The sequence below is a fragment of the Mustela nigripes genome, chromosome 13 (genome assembly GCF_022355385.1).
Source record: "Mustela nigripes isolate SB6536 chromosome 13, MUSNIG.SB6536, whole genome shotgun sequence".
Lineage (NCBI taxonomy): Eukaryota > Metazoa > Chordata > Mammalia > Carnivora > Mustelidae > Mustela > Mustela nigripes.
The window spans coordinates 13,610,549-13,625,849 of NC_081569.1; the positions used below are offsets into that span (position 1 = coordinate 13,610,549).

Below are 15,301 nucleotides of genomic sequence, written 5' to 3' on the forward strand. Positions count from 1 at the left end.
AATCCAATGGGCTATTTCCCCACATCAAATCTACAGAGTTATGATAATTCCAATTAACTATAAACATAATGTTAAAAATCCAATTCCTCTATTCAAAAAGCTTGTAGGGGTTGGATATAAAAAACTTTTTGATACAGAAGTACCAAATATATGGTGGTAATATAATTCCTGCACTAGGTTAACTATATACTCTGTTAATAATTTGGGATGACACAATCCATGAACATCACCGGCAGGTTGGATTTTGCCATGTACACAATGGTTTTATTGAACATGTGCTACCAGTGAAACTTGTCTAGCTTACTCATGACCAGGCGGCTGTGTTTTATGTATATTTATATGTATATACATACACATATACACATACACACACAGTCCAGATCACTCCTTGATTTCCTGCAAACTTTCTGATAACTGTCTTACAGATCAAGAAAACTCTCTCTCTGATGTAGTTTAGGTTCCTCTCAAATGGAAACAACCACAAACCTTAACCTCATTTTACTCTTTTCTAAATAAGTATTCATAGGCTTTGTCAGTTTCTCTGAATGCATGAATAATCATGCACCATGGATAGGCAACCAGATCAGGAACTGCAGTGGGATTCAACTGTGAATAGGGACTTCCAAAAGCAGCAGAAGAATTGTATCTGGAACTCTCCTGTGTGATCGTCCCTCTCAGAAAAAGAACCATGGCAGGTGGCTGGTGCATCTTGGGGCCCATACAAGGAGTGTGTAAGATGGTCTTCCGCTAGCCAAAATTATTTTTTTCTACTGATTTTCATCTCTTCCTTTCAAATGTTTATATTTAGGTAAGTCTTATATACATGCATCTATGCATTAATATATCTGTGTATGACATAAAAATAAACACATGTTAAGGGTAATGTTTGAAAAAAAAGCTTACTGATGGGGTCTCAGTAAGAAAAGTTTAGATAATTTTGCCCATGGATTTTCAACTGTTTTAGTTGCCTATTTCAATTAATATTTAATGAATGTTTATCAATGTCAAGAAATTCATCTCTTAATTTGTAACTGCATATTTTCAATGAGAATTTCATCTCCCTATGTCAAGTTAAGAACAGCATTATGACTGGAATAAGGTAGGGTCCTCATAGTCTTTTCTTAGAAGAAGGACCGCTCATACCTGCTGCAGTAATGACCCATTTCTTCAGGGGGGTGGTTGATGCAATTGAGCACGGCAATGAACAGTAGACTTGTTTCTAACAGGCATGCTAACTGTCTGCTTTAGGGAGACCCAACACTAGGCAACACGCAGATGCTCAAGTAAGTGACGAAAGATTGTCATTCTAGGGTCTGAATGCTGAGCCCCAGAAAACAAGGTGACATACCTGGAGCTTGGGCTGCTGATCCTGGGATCCATGTGGGCAACAGGATTTCTTTAAAGGCAAGGCTAGAAAGTCAATGCCTGCTTTGGAAGAAGTGAGGATCTAGAATACTGAGGCAGGGGCTCTGGTCAAAAATGGAAACCCCGGTGGAAAATGGGGCACAGGTTAAACATTAGGGTTTTTACCTTATCCTTCAGTTTTACATGTTGAGGATGTGGAGAAATTCCTTGTTCCGGGACCAAGCTAGGTATGGATACAAGCTAGGTATGGAAAACTGAACATAATCCCTCTTATATAAGAGTCTACCTCTTAGAGGGCAGTCAGGAATAAATAAAATCTGCATGCTGATAAACAGAGAAAGAATGATCTAATTCCATAAAGACATGCAATAAAGGAAACTGGCCTATAACTGTGTTGGGAAATGAGTGTTGAGATGTTACCCTACATCATCATTTTAATATCATGGAATTTAAACATAGCATGACACCAGCCATTGAAAATTGTGACTCTAAGTCACAGTACCACATAGTCTGTGATTACCTAATAATCATGGTTTTGCATATGTGTGTGAGAAAGTAGAAATAAAAGTAAGAAAGACCAGAAGAACAATTTAGAAGAACCCAGCATGGATTAATTTATTCAACAAATTAAATATATTTCATTATTGAAAAACAAGATATAGTTCCCCTTCTCAGGAAGCTTACTTTGTAGTGAGATAGACAAGACGCAAATGACACAATAGGATTTTCAGTTGTGAAATGTGCCCTGAAGAACATAAAACCAGGTGATGTTGGTGAGTGGATCTGGAGAGTCAAAGGCTACTTTGAATTGGGTGATTCAGGAGGGTCCTTCTAAGGAAGTCCCATTTGATTTGTGACCCAAGAGATGAGAAGGACCGAGGTGTCAAAGGATTAGGGAAAATATCCTCTGAGTACAACAAAAGCAAATGACTACAACATCTCTAAGATAGGGGTAACCTTAGTTTGAAGACTAGGTACCTAAGAATCTCCATCTCTTCTCAGTACCATTGATATCCCTTACTTCTACTCTTTCTTTCTTGTGTTTGGAGGAATGGCAAAAGGTCAAGGAGGTACTGACATCAAGGTCAACAGCAGTCAAGCCACCAGCCTGAGGTTCCCTCAGTTCCTGGGAACCAGAGGTATGACTGGTGTATGAGTGGAGAACACAACCTAAAGTGGGAGGCCAACTGGTTTTACCTTCAGAGAGTTAGACAGGCCAGCAAACATCCCAGACTGGAAGTCTGGTCAGTAGAGACAATGTCCTGTCTAACATGGACACCATGTGTACTTCGATGGGTAGAAGTCACAACAAGGCTGTAGAGAAACCATCCTTTCCCATAGAAAACACATCCAATGAGAGCAGCCTGCCAACTGAAGGGCAGAGTACCCGAAGTGGCTGAAGGGGGATGGGCTGGTGATGGAAGGCATTCTGATGAATAAGGGGGAAGATCAAGGAAAATTCTGTGTTAGCAGCTTTTGAACCACATGAAATAAGGCTTTCAATTTTTAAAAGCCCCCAATTTATTCCAGCATGTGCTACCTCCACTTGAATAATTCCAAAGGATGCTGCATCCAGCACTACAAGAAATGCTGGGTTTTGATAACATGAAAAAGATTACGGATTTCCTCAAAGTGCAAAGTTGTGAAACCCCCGGGGTTATATTTATCCCCTTCATATCTCTTCTGACAAGCAACATGGGGCATGTAGAAATAGTTTAAAATGTTCATGTTGAGAAACCATCATCCCTGAGTGCTACACTTCATATGTGCAAGTCAATGGAATCTTGTTTCCCCCCAAATTCCTCTTCCTCTAACCTCTTGTGAATTGCCATTAATATCTGATCTGTTCCTTTTCTTTCTTTTCTTTTTTTAAAAATTTTATTTATTTGATATACAGAGACCACAAGTAGGCAGGGATGCAGGCAGAGAGAGAGGGGGAAGAAGGTTCCCCGCTGAGTAGAGAGCCCAATGCGGGGCTTGATCCCAGGACCCTGAGATCATGACCCGATCTGAAGGCAAAGGCTTTATCCCACTGAGCCACCCAGGTACCCCAGATCTGTTCCTTTTCTTTTCTCCATTACTTTTGATTCTCCCCTACCAATATTTTTTAAAAAAGATTTTGTATAATTATTTGAGATATAAAGAATGAACACGAGTGAGTGAGAGACAGCATAAGTGAGAGAGCACAAACAGGGGTACAAGGAAGGGGCAGAAGAAGAGGGTGAAACAGGCTCTCCACTGAGCAGGGAGCCCCACTTGGAGCTCAATCCCAGGACCCTGGATGATGTCCTGAGTTGAAGGCAGATGCTTAACCAACTGAGCCACCCAGGTGCCCCAACCCTAACAATGATTTGTAAAGAGAGAAGAGGTCTTTAAATTCTAAATGACCCTGTTCTGGCTTCAGGTGTGTATGTGTGCATGTGTGTGCATGCATGTGTGTGTACACATGTGCATGGAATTTGGCATGAGAGAAAAAAGTTCAAATCCGGGTCCAGACACATAATAAGTATTAGAATTGGGATGACTACTGAGTTTTTCTGTTTTCCAGTTTCCTCTCAAGTAAATAGTGGAAGTAATATTTTTTCCAGAGCCTTTTGGTGAGCATAAAAATTATCTGTTTGAGAGAACTTACATCTGGGTGGCTCAGTCAGTTAAACTTCTGCCTTGGACTCAGTCATGATCCCAGGGTCCTGGGATTGAACCCCATGTAGAGCTTTCTGCTCAGTGGGGAGCCTGCTTCTTCCTCTCCCTCTGTCCTTCCTCCATTCCTGCTCACTTTCTCACTCTCTCTCTCAAATAAATAAATAAAATATTTGAAAAATTTTAAAAAGTAAAGGAGAAGTGAATTGGGGGAAATCGGAGGTGGAGACAAAGCATGAGAGACTGTGGACTCTGAGAAACAAACTGAAGATTTTGGAGGGGACGGGGGGGTGGGATGTTGGGTGAGGCTGGCTTTGGGTATTAAGGAGGGCACGTATTTCATGGGGCACTGGGTGTGGTGCATGGACAATGAAATTTGGATCACTGGAAAAAAATTAAATTAAATTAAATTTTAAAAAATGTAAAGGAACTTACATGAATCAAAATTCAACAACAAGGCAAGATATTTTAAGACTTTGGTGATTGTGTTTAATATGATAATTAGAGATGTATAATCTGAAACTTTACATAAATTTGGGATTTTATCCTCCCTTTTCCATTTTCCTTAGAATCTGAGGTCCACATAGCTGTTGAGATTTTGAAGTCTTGCAGTACCAGAAAGATGGGAAGTTGTTCTCCTTAGATATGTGTTCCCCATTGCTGCCCCATCGCTTCTCGGCCTTTTGGCTAAGATCAAGTGTAGATATGTGTTCCCAGAGCTTTGGATTTTGTAGAAAAATGAGGCTTCCTAACGTAAAATGAATCTGAGATTCCAGGAATATACAAAACTAAGGCAATATATTACTCTTTGACATTCAAAAACTTTTGCTTATTAATTGCACAGTTTTCACACTCAATCACAATTGGTCTGAAGTTAGAAGGTGCAACCATGACAGAGATGGATTCCAGAGGCAGATCTGTTGACCCCTAGGGGCTTGGGACAAAAATTCTTAGCTAGAGAGGGAATAGATCAGCATTCATGTTTAGGCAAAAAAAAAAAAAAAAAAGAAAAAGAAAAAGAAAAAGAAAAAAAAAAGAAAGAAAAAGAAAAAACCTGTTCCAATGTTTGAAATCTGTCTTTATACCTTCATTTCCCCAGTATGAGGAGGTTGTGATACAGGGCTTCAGAAGTGAATTTTAAGTACAAAAGGACCTCTCTTACTTTAAACCACTCTCTTCTGTTCTTTTTCATACCAACTTCCTGTTGTTAGCCATACAAGTCAGGTAACTATCTATGTATCTTTGTCTATTTCTATATATCTATACTCCAAACACTTTCCCTTCAAAAATACATCTGCTACAGACAAACTATATAAATCTAGATCAGCTTGGGGTTAGAGGATGACTCTGGGAGAAAGGTGAATGGTTCCAATTTAATTCTGCTTACATTGAATGAGTATACTTAGCCAGGTGCTAAGTCCTAAGGCAGGTAGAACAGGAAATGCAGGAAATATATCTGAACTTTGGGGACACAGTGCAGTGAAAAAATAAGGTATTGGAGTTCTTAGTCACACATTTACCTTGGATTTACCTTGATGGGTTACTCTGTCATGTGGTAGCTCACTAAGTTACTAAGTTACTACATCTCTCTGTATCTCAGTTTATCTTTCAAATAGAAGGATGAGAATACCAATGCTATTGAAGTGTGTGACTCGAGAAAGATGGAAATCGGTCCCTGTCATCTGGCATGGGTCATAGGACAGAAGATCCTCCAAAAAGAAAATTCTCTTTGGAATTTCCAGAAATCTTAAGACATGGGCAGGCCAAATCCCTCAGAAATTACCATGGGAAGCAGTGGCTGAGTGAAGAATTCAAAGTTCATAGGCATAGCTAGTTGGTTCTCCTGAATATGGCACCAGAAATGGAATCCTTAGAGAACCTTCCATGGCGATAACGTGAAGATGCCTTTGCTCCTTTTATTCCAGTCGGAGCTCAAGTGCACCAGACTTCTCAAATTTGCAGAAGACCAATATCTTTTTAGTAAGTTCCTTTCTGCTTGAGTTAACCAAGGTAAATTTCTGTTATATGAAATCAGGAATCCTGATTAGTAGTTACACAGCTCGGTTAACTTTATAAGAAGGTGTCATGATTATTTCCTTTGTCCAGTGAAGAGGTTAGACCTTAGAGATATTGAATAACTTGAGTGGTCACAGAGATGAAAAGCAGCAGAATAAGACAGAACCAGACAACCAACTCCAAAACCTATGCACTCAAGCAGTATTGTGTCCTTCCCATGGCAGTGTCGGATGCAATTATCTCTCAGTCACATAAAACAAAATGATATATATCTATATCTGGAATCTGGATTTTATTCCAGAATTGTCCACCACTGTATCTCGTGACTTTTTCTAAAGTGAAAGTCAACAAAAGGACTCTTGGTCTTGGGGGGCAGGATGGTGGGTCATATAACAGCACTCACAAATTGAATCATAAATTTTTTTTTTCTTTCCAAGTTTTAGAAAATTCCAGTTATTTGACATACAGCATGATATTAGTTTCAGGTGTAGAATTTAGTGATTCAATACTTCCACACATCTCCTGGTGCTCGTTACAGCCAGTGGCCTCCCCAGTCCCCATCATCTATTTAACCCATGACCCATCCTCCTCTCCTTTGGTAACTATCAGTTTGTTCTCTAGAGTTAAGAGTCTGTCTCCTGGTTTTCCTTTCTTCTCCCCACCCCTATGTTCATTTGTTTTGTTTCTTAAGTTCCACATATGAGTGAAATCACATGGCGTTTGTCTTTCTCTGGCTAACTAATTTCACTTAGGATAACACTGTATACCTCCATCCATGTCATTGCAAATGGCAAGATTTTGTTCTTTTTTTATGAATGAGAAATAATCCATTGTATGAAAAAGAATAAAGTAAATCTTTTTGATTAGAACCAATAAAAATCACATTTTGGAGTCCTTCTGTAGATATTCATATGCATTACATATCTATTTATTAACTCTGAGAGATTATAATTTGACTTCATAGGAAAAAGAAATATAACATTTTTTGTTGTCTAAGACATTTTAAGAAATACCAAGGTGCTGAATAGTAGTAGTCATCAACAAATAGAAGATCCCTAATGTTCATATGGATGAAACAGACTTAGAGTACAAAGGCCTCAATTCTACTAAGAGGAGTTGTAATAAAATGACCTCTAGGTTAGCTTTCACAACTCATGTCTAATTAATCTACATGAATATCATTGTCTTAATTTCATCCTGGCCTGGCCAACAGCAGTAATTTTCTCCATTGTAGGGAATGCATCTTTAACGTAACAATGTGATTAGGTGGACCAGGAGAAAATCAAGAGGCTCAAGGAAACAAATTGATTCTGAATTTGCATTCTGCAGCGCCTATTAACCTTTATAGAAACAGAGACAGATTCCACTGATTTTCCTTCATATCATCACTATCTGTATCGATCCCTTGTACATAGGAGGTGATAGTACGTGATCAAAGACTAAAATAAGAATCTGATGAATTAGTTTATAAAGTAGTATTCCCCCTTTCTACATTCTGGCTTAACCCATCGACTAAAATTTCTCTTCTTTAGTTCTCTCTCTTTCTCTCTCTCCCTTCTTTTTTCTTTTTTCCTTGATGCCTAGGGCATATTGAAATAATCCATTAAAAGTCTTCTCATGAATGAAAGAGAGAGAGAGAAAGGATTAAAGTCATGGATAGTACTGTGCATCCTGCTTAGAGGGAGGTATATAATGCATGAAATCACTGAACTTTGTTAAATATAATACTGTATTTAACTATATTTATATTTATATTTAACTATAAATATAATAAATATAAATATAATACCTTATATTGCTATAGTATCTTATACTTTTAAAAAACTCATTTAATTTTCATCATAATAATATAATACCTTATATTGCTATAGTATCTTATACTTTTAAAAAACTCATTTAATTTTCATAATCACCCTGATCTTAAAGATGCAAAATGCCTTATCTAGGAAGTGGCAGGTGTCACACTTCACATAGAATGCCATCTTCCACTGCATTCCTCTGCCTCGTTAAAGAGAGGAAGGTTAATGGAGCCTTCCCATGAAAAATGCTAAAGAGTTGTATTCCAAAGCTAATACTGAACAACCGTACCATGCTGAAAAATATTCTGCGGGAGTCAAACAAGGGGAATTAAGCAACATTCTGGAAATAAACATCAATAAGAAGTTTTCTTTCTTGTAGAGGTAGCACTAAAACCATGAACGTCTAAAACTCTTCAGTTTCAGCCTGGAGCAAAACTTGGCAATTCCATGATGTGTTCCAATCTAATTCAGTCATTCAATAGATATTTCCCTAAAGGTTCCTCCTGGATGATAAGCATTCTTAGCCATGGAAGTTTGTCATTATAAGGTCACCTCAAGCTTTAGGAGACAGTGGGATGGACAAGGTGGAAAATCAGGGAGATAATGGTATTACTGAATCTATTCATAGATTGGATGAAGTATCAGAGTTTAAATTCCTATGATATACTGGGATCTTTCTCTACAGTGATATCTATACCTTAGGCATAAATATACATGTGAAATTAAAAAAAAAAGCAAAATAAAATAAATCAGTAAAGTACTGGGAAGTGTTCTAATGGTAGTCATGCTTTTGGGAGCTAGCTCCCCATGGGTATTCAAAGTACTTTTTAATCTCTGGTATTCCACGGTCATACCAAATGCTTAGCACCTTGTGTCTGCTTCACTAATGGTTTGTCCAATAAGCAACTAAAACCACTACAATTCAGCTCTGCAGAAGAAAAATGATGCTGGGCCTTAGAAAATATTGAACACACTCAGGGAGGAACCACGTGGGAGTCTGACGTGGTTCTCTAACCTTGAGGACATTAGGCTTTCATTGACAGATTAGACATTTCACAACTAACATTACTAGGAAGCAGAAGAAAAAGTGCTAGAGGTTTATGTGATAATCAGCCCACTGACAACAGCATTTTTAGATGGCAAGAATTATTTTAGGCAATAACATTGGTATGTGTTTTGTAGACATATTGGTTATGCAGAAAAGCCAAACAAGAATATGTACAGGTCCAGCCTAAGATTTTAAAAAGTCATCATCATTGCCACCAGCCATGTATTCAAAAATATCTGCTGAGTCTACAATGAGCCAGGAGTGGGCTGTATTCTGGGGCTTTGAATGGAACTGAACAAGAACTACAAGATTTGCTTTCTTCTTCTTGTTAAAAGTTAATGGAGAGCAACAAATACAGAGCCAATAACATCCCAAATAAATGCATAATTTACTAACTAATATGTGCCATGAACCAAAAGGAAAGGATGGAATAAGAGATAAAAATGAAAACTCCCACAGGCTGGGGAGAGAGTTTCTCGGAGGAGGTACCTGAAGATGAGTTCAAGTTCTGCAGGGGAAGAAATGTGGAGAGAAACCATCACCACTGGGAACAGCAGAATGAGCAAAAGCTCTGGGTGGAAAAGAACTAGACGACTTGGAGGACTTGAGGGGTCAGGAGTTGGGAATAGAAAGAGAGAGGAGGCCAGTGGTGTCGGTTGTTGCAAATATGGGTAGAAATAAGGCACATTGGCCTTTCAGTGGACTTGCCTCACTCACTCATGAATGTACTTAAGAGAGAGAGAATTTTTCTAGTGTCAAACACCTGAAAACTATATGAAATAGGGGTTATGTTGTTTACATCAGTAATCTTTAAAATAATACTAAGAAGAACAGAACAAACTGGAGGAAAACCATTTTCCTTTTGCCAAGCATGGGCATGACCCAGGCCCCAAAGTCTCAGAGAAGACTGAACCGCTGAACTTCCAACGCGCTGGTCGTTGTGATCTCCAGAACGGTGGAGCTTCAAACACAGAGGGAGAAACATCACACTTCCGCCCTTCTGTGTGTGACATAATTTTCCATGTACCTCTGTCTCGCTTATAAATATCATAGGCAGCCACCGAGTACTGCCTGGTTGAATGATCCCCTTTACAAGCTTCTTTCTAGGTTTTGAGTAAAGGTTTCCCTTATTAATTTTACCAGCCAGCATTCACTTAGCATTTGCTGTGAGGCAAAATTGACAGGCAGGGTGACACCCGCCTGAGAAGGAGCCATAAATCAGAAATAATTTCCAAAATTGGCTGAGGGGCTGAAGTGTTGAATAGGCAAATACAGGTAAAAATCTCTTTATTAGGGCTGACAGGGACAGCAAATGTCAGAGAAGTGTTTCCTAATGTACCAGGCGAGATTAATTTTGGGGGCCCTTCCTGAGTCGATGTGATGTTGCCTGTTCTCTAACAAGTGCAACTCCTGGGGCTCCATAGGAGGGGAGTGGTGGGGCTGTTAATTGAAAAAGGAGCTAACTTGGCTCTGGAGCATTCCCCTGCTCTTCGAAAATCACTCTTCTGCTTTAGACTCTTTTTTGTGTGGGTGACGGAAAAGAGGTATATGTCATGATCCAAAGAATTCAAGAAGATAATGAAGCCACACAAGGTAGCCAAAAGGGACGAAATAATCCACTGCAATGGGAACAGAAGAAAACTTTCATGAAAAATGGGGATCTGTGATAGTAGAATGGCATATGTGTATAATCTCCTCCATTAGAAAAAGAATCCAATTCACATCTTGAGGGAAAACAATAATGCCATATTTTTCTTCTAGTTCGGTTCCATGGAGATTCAGGCATAGGCCCTCTCCAACCCAGCTTCCGAGATCTCCATTAGAAGGATAAAATTTGGACATTTTATAAACTGTACACAGATGCTTGTGCTGTAAATTCAAAAAAAAAATTGCAGTGCTTTTTTTTTTTTCCCCTCCAGATATCTATTTAAAGCTGTTTTCTAAGTTATAGCTGACAACAGCAAGATGAAAAAATAGAAAATAGGATGAAAATTATATGCTGGGCAAAATTATACCCCAGTACATTCTGAAAAGTCTACACAGTAGCAAAATAGTAATCCCATCCTGGAATGTTCTCCTCCTAACAGTTGATAAAACAGATCAGACTAGAGACTTTAAGGCATAGATATCATTAAGAAAACTTATTTTTAGATAATGAAGGAATGAAGATATTTACTAGCTAGAATCAGGAATATAAATAATACTTTTGAGGGCCAACCCATTGGGCAAGCAAAAATACCCAGATAAGAAAACGCTGAGCAGCTGCTAATATCAGACATCAATTTTCTGAGGACACTGCACTAGGCACTTTGCAATCTCAATCTTCACAAATCCTTCAAAGCACTTGTTTGCATCAAACTCAGTGCAAGCAAAAGAAGCTCAAAATAATAGTGATTTAGATAAGACAGGGTGGTAATTCTTTGAAACAAAACTCTGTTGAGGTTAGCAGCTCCAGATCGACATTGTGATTCTGCCCCTCAATGTCCCACCAGATAACTTGTCGACTTTCACCCCATTTTTCTAATCCCCTGAGGGTGTGGTCCTCTCCCTCCTGGTCAAGATGGCGGCTAGAGCTCCAGCTTCTCATGTATGTTCTGAGTGTCAAGATGAGGAACAGATGATGAGGAGAAACAAGGACCTGCCTCAGCTCTTTTTTCCAGAAAGTTTCTGGGAGTAGTTACATGACATTTACATCTTATCATCTGAAGTTAACTGCAAAAGAGTCTGCGAATGGTAGCTTTTATTCTGGGCAGCCATGTGCCAGCTAGAACCAGGATTTGTCTTATTGTCTTGCTATAGAAGAAGGCAAGAAGGACTATTGGGAGACAATTAATAATCTCCAGAATAACATCATTTTCCAGGTTTTGTAAGTTTAGAAAACAGAATCTGAGAGAGGTAAAATAATTTTTCCTAAATTAAAAAAAAAAAAAGCTAGTAAGCAATTCCAAAGATTGCATTCTTCTCATTTTGCCATAAGGCATAAAAAGAATAAGAACTGATCCAATTAAATTTTTTACACTCTGTCAATTAAATTTAGTCCAATTCAACTAATTCTAAAAGCTCATATCTTGTGCTTACCATAAGTAAGAAACTATTTTAGGTATAGGGCATGGCTAGGAGAGGATTTATGGAACATAAATATGGATGAAAATATAGATATGTTATTTCATTTTATTTTTTTATTTTTTTGAAAACATACATAATATATATATATATTTATTTTTTTAATTTAATTTAATTTAAATTTTTTTTTTAGTGTTTCAAGATTCATTGTTTATGCACCACACCCAGTGCTCCATGCAATATGTGTCCTCCTTAATATCCACCACCAGGCTCACCCAAGGACCCACCACCCTCTCCTCCAAAACCCTCAGTTTGTTTCTCAGATAAACCATGAGAGACTGTGAACTCTGTTATTCATTTTAGTACATCCATAGATGGTGATGGTGATGGAAACATACAACATACATGCAAATTCAGAGGCAAATGCATTTCACTTGCTTGAGCCTTCAAGGGTCCAAGGAGGGAACCCAGCACTGGATCATTTGGTTTTGTACCATTTGAAAAAGATATTCTAAATATTTATTTATTTGTTTGTTTGTTTGTTTATTTATTTATTTTAAAGAGAGAAGGCAAGTGTGGGGATGGAAGGACAGAGGGAGAGGGAGAGAGAAAAAAAAATCTTCAGCAGACTCCCCCCTGAGCACAGAGCCCATACAAGGCTAGGCTCCATGACCTTGAGATGACCTAAGCCAAAATCAAGAGTCAGTTGTCCAACCAACTGAGCCACCCAGGAGCCCCTGAAAAAGATACTTTTTATGTAATGGGTTATGACTTCTTTCCTCTTTGACTTTGACTTGTTCACATTTTCCCTTGGGTTGGGTAAATCACTGGAGTGGCCTGTTACTTGGGGGACTTCCTCAGGGGATGAGTTGGGAATCCAATCAGTCTGGATCTGTGAGAATTTATATATATATGATTCACTGTCACTTCTACGTGTAGTTAATTTATTGTTAGCAATCCTGCTGTAGGAATGGCTTCAGGTAGGCTCTTAACAAATAATCAAAAGTAGTGAATCACATCAATACATTGGGGGAAAATCAATATGAGGTGATCTGACATAAAACATTCACATTGAGAAAGCAACAAACAGTACTTCACCAGAAGGAGTCAAACTAGTTAATGAGTAATGTCAGAGTATTTTACTCCTCAAGAAGAACTAAAATGCCTGAAATTTTGTAGGTCATATGTAAAAATATTTGAGAAAGGTTTCTCTTCAAAAGGTATTGTCATTTGACAGTAATCAAAAATTTTACCTGAAATTACTAATAATAAGAGCTCTGAGTTTTAAAAATTTCCTGAAACATTCAACAGCTTAAAAACACTAAATGTAACTATCATCCTTTTCCATCTTGAATTATATTAGCACCTTAGTTGAAAATTAGTGTGTTATATAGGCATGGCTCTATTTCTAGACTCTCTATTTTGTTCTACAGGACTATGTTGTCATGATTTTTACTATAGCGTCATAATAATTCTTAAAGTCAAGTAAGAAAATTTGCCAATATTTTTCTTTACTACCAAAATAGCTTTAGCTTTTCATTTTAATATTCATTTTAGAATCAGATTGATAATTTATATTAAAAACAGCCTGCTGGGACTTTGATTCATTACTTTGAAGTTATACTTTAAGTTGAGAGAAATTTGTCATATTAAAAATTTTGAGTCCTCTTAAGTTATCTTAACTGATCTATCTTTAAATTTATTAATTAGTTTTCAGTGTACATTTTTTGTCAAATCTATTTGTAAATGGTTTGGTTTATTTTGACTTTTTGTACATAGCAGCATCTTAGATTCTTATTTTCTTATTATCTGTAAAATATTAATATTTAATAGAAATGACATTAACTTTATAATTTATAATTTTATAATGAATTTTTATATTGACATGAAATTCTGCAATATTGCTACATTTCCTCTTTCATTAATTCTAAAATTTAGAGTTTTCTTGGTAGTTTCCTTAGGATTTTCTTTCAATAATTTTGTTTCTTGTAAATAATGGAAACTTTCCACTTTGCTTTCAAATATTTGTTCCATTTCTTCCTTTTATTACAGTGGCTCAAATCTTAAGAACAAATGAAATGAAAGTTTTATAATGGCCTTCCTTACTGATGTTCTGACCTTAGATGAAAATGTTAAATGTATCACAATGAAATTTTCTGTAAATATCTCTTAATTAGATAGATACTATTCCAATTCTCTCTGAGTTTTTATCATGAATAACTGATAAATTTTATCAGATTTGTTTTCTGCATTTATTGAGATAATCATATGATTGTTCTCCAGTATGCTAATAATGCTGTGAATTTAAATTAACTTTTTAAAAATATTTTATTTATTTATTTGGCAGAAATCACAAATAGGTGAGAGGTAGGCAGAGAGAGAAGGGGAAGCAGGCTCCTTGGTGAGCAGAAAGTCTGATATGGGGCTTGATCCTAGGACCCTGAGATCATTCCTGAGCTGAAGGCAGAGGCTTAACCCACTGAGCCAACCAGACACACCTAAATTAACTTTTTAAAAAAATATTTATTTTTTAATTTGACAGACGGAGGTCACAAGTACACAGAGAAGTAGGCAGAGAGAGAGGAGGAAGCAGGCTCCCTGCTGAGCAGAGAGCCTGATGCGGGGCTTGATCCCAGGACCCCGGAATCATGACCTGAGCCAAAGGCAGAGGCTTTAACCCACTGAACCACCCAGGTGCCCCCTAAATTAACTTTTTAAAGTTGAACTAACCTTACCTTCTTGGGACAAACCATGTTTGGGCATTATATATACATTATTTCTTAGTATTTTGGAGTCATTCTCATGCTGAACTCATAAACCAAAGTAGTATATCTTTCCTTTTTCTAATTTTATGAAAGATATTGTGTGACACTGATATTAATTCTTCCTTAAATGTTTGGAAGTCATCATTATTGAAGGCATCTTGGCCTGGAAAGATTCTTTTCATCTATTTCTTTGTGTTTTTTAGGGGGGTGGGATAAGAAACTTTAAAAATTTTATATTTAACATTTTGATACAGAGTTCTATAAACTGAATGCTTGTGTTCCCCAAAATTTGTATGTTGAAGTTCTGATTCCCACTGGGCAGTTCGGAAATGATGCCTCTTAAAAGTCATTTAAGGTTAAATAAGGTTATAAGGATGAGCCCCCTATATGATAGTATTAGTGCCCTATTAAGAGACACCAGAGTGGCAAGAAAAGACCATGTGATGTCATAGCAGGAAGACAGTCATTTTGTCCGTTTTGTCTAGGCTTTTGAACTTATTGGAAAAAGGTTGTTCAGAATATCAGATTATTATCCTTTAACTTCTGTAGAATCGATAATGATGCCCCTTTTTTCTTTCTCAATACTGGTAATTTGTACTGCCTTT

The 15,301-nt window shown here is 37.4% G+C and overlaps 1 pseudogene; it reads left to right on the forward strand.

Annotated features, from left to right (window-relative positions):
- Window positions 1–4,672: 4,672 nt before the first annotated feature.
- Window positions 4,673–4,878, forward strand: LOC132000351 (U2 spliceosomal RNA; annotated as a pseudogene).
- The last annotated feature ends 10,423 nt before the right edge of the window (window positions 4,879–15,301 follow it).